Raw genomic sequence first — 2,731 nt, forward strand, 5'->3', positions numbered from 1 at the left:
ATTGTGTGCTATAGAGATATACAATTAAATGTTAATAAGAAATCATACAATGAAAAAAAAAAGGCATTCAGGAAAGATGATATTAGGGATAATAAACAAAAGTGGCCTGGTTGCTGCTGAAACTTGAAAGCACAGGGACTTTCTCTGTCCAGACATTGTTGCATCTTCACTTTATTGAATTGGCTACTGAGGTGTCCTATACCTTGAAAAGTATCTCCTCTATTTCTTTATGTTGCCTTGACGTCTGGTCTTATATTATTAGTCTCCTTTTGGAGTAGATTAAGTCCAAGTCTCCTTACTCTGAAACAAGTACTCAATTTAACGGCACACATACACACAAACACAAACACAAGCGCAACATACCATTGCCTCTTCGGACCATCTTAATGCCATCCTCTTCTCATCCCAAGTCAAAATGTTTAAAAGGAATGCATATCAGGAGATCATCAATATCAAATTATCTTTCATTGAATATAGAAATGGGACCCAAAAGTTCTGGTTTGGAATTCTCTCATACATGTAACCTTGTGGATCCTTTTTAGACCTATGTTTAAAGAAACATTTATTTTTAAATTTGCTCAATAAACAGACAGGAATTAATTGGATCTGAAAGGGGAAAAAGATCTAGCAAGCTCAAGTGGTCCCCAAGAAACTTTAAAAAAAGAAAAATATTACTTTTCTTTGGAAGACATTCTAACTCCTGTTATATTCCCTCGAGGCCCAAAAGAAATAATAAAAGGCAATTATATTTGTACCAAGCAACAAAAGTAATGACATATTTCTGGTATCAAAGCACTCACAGATTGAGCATCACAATAGGGAAAAAAGAGCAAATGGAATAAACCAACTATTCAAAAGATATGTATACAGGAGCCTGCAGGTGGCATAACGGTTATAGCACTGGACTCCCACATGGCCAACAGTGGCTTGAGTCCTGGACTCGGTGACTTGAACATCACACTGGGTGCATGTGTGTGCATGCCCAAAATCCCAGGGAGAGAAGGGAGGAGAAAGTACTTCAGCATGACCATTCCTCCTGCGGGGAGTGATTTCTCATTTTCCCTCTCACTGTTCCTCTGTAGAGAGTGCACACACCCTATGGCAAAAACCTTAAAATACATACATATACACATACAAAGAGTCACAATATTTGGGCGTGTTTTACATGAAATGGTAGAAAACTTGTTTTCCCTATACCTGTTCCAAGTTTATCTGACCAATAGATTTGTGTATAGTCTGATAGTAAATGAGAAAGATCCCTTTTTCACACTTCTGTGTGACATCTATGCTTTTTCATTCTCAGGCTTTTGGGTTTGATATATTTGACAAATCCAATGTGTGAAAATAAGTTGGACACATTATAGTCAGACTGACCAAAACCACAGACAAAGACAAAATATTAAGATTGGCAAGAGAAAAATGGCAAGTTACCTACAAAGGATATCCCATCAGACTAACAGCAGACCTCTCATCGGCAACAATGCGAGCTGGGAAAGAATGGGAAAATATATTCAAAGTGCTAAGGGAAAAGCAATTTCAACCGAGAATACTGAACCCAGCAAGATTATCATTCAATTGGGAAGAAAAGACACAAACATTCCCAGATAGACAAAACCTGAAAGAATTTACCAGCACCAGACAAGATCTCCAAGAAGTTCTTAAGGGAGTGCTATGGCAATAAAATTAAATGTGGACACACAGAAATAAGAGTTCAAAAACGAAGAAAATGGGCAACTTAATTGTAGGGACAATGTCTGGAGATGAATATTATATCCCAGAATTCAATCTGGAAGATCAAACCACAACAGAAGAAAGATTAAGTACGTGAGACTGAACTGATGAAACAGCATTCTGTGACTTGACTAAAATATTGCTGCTTTTCTTCTAAGCTTTGTTGTCCTATTTTAAAGGATTTTTGTCCTGTCTTGATCTGTCAATAGGTTCATGTAGCTACAATTTGAACAGAATACTGACCTGTTTCTAGGCTTTAAGTTTCAAGGAAATACCGTTACCAGTTCAAAACTGATTTTCTTGAAATTACCAGCTGAACTTGCTATTGAAAGTAGTTAGATTACTTATGATATTGTGTGATCAACAAAATGTTTGGGGAAAAGGAATAGAAGACAACTGTATATAGCAGAGATAGTGTAATAAGAGAGTGGGAAAGGGCAGAGGGTCAAACATAGGTTAAAAAACATATATATACATATACATATATATGAAAGTAGAAATGGAATATTATTGATAACATGCATGATTAAACCACTATGTAGTTTATTCTAGATGGGAAATCACATTTAGTATGTTGTGATTATGCTCAGAGAATAAATGTTAAGCAATTTAAAAAAGTTTCAAGAGATAAAAACCAGTAAAACTCTTCTTATCGAAATTAAAAAATGCATATTTGATGACTGCAGTAAGCTATATAACCCCAGCTAGGTACTACTTTATAGTATGTTCATTCTACTCACTGAGGTTTATGCATAAAGTCAGACTTGGTTTCATGTATAGGTATATATCAGCTGTGCTTGCTATTGGAAATATTTAGACTAATTAAATTCATTAGCAAATCAATTAAATGAGGGGGGGGAAGGCATAGAAAGCAACCATGGATACCAGAGACAATGTGGGAGGAGGGTGGGACATGGCAGAGGGTGAGGGATAGGGAATCAAGGATGGCATAAAAACCACACAAAAAAAGTATATAAGACATAAGAAATCAAAAATTATT

This window comes from Tupaia chinensis, unplaced genomic scaffold (genome assembly GCF_000334495.1).
Source record: "Tupaia chinensis unplaced genomic scaffold, TupChi_1.0 Scaffold142285_1, whole genome shotgun sequence".
NCBI classification, from domain to species: domain Eukaryota; kingdom Metazoa; phylum Chordata; class Mammalia; order Scandentia; family Tupaiidae; genus Tupaia; species Tupaia belangeri.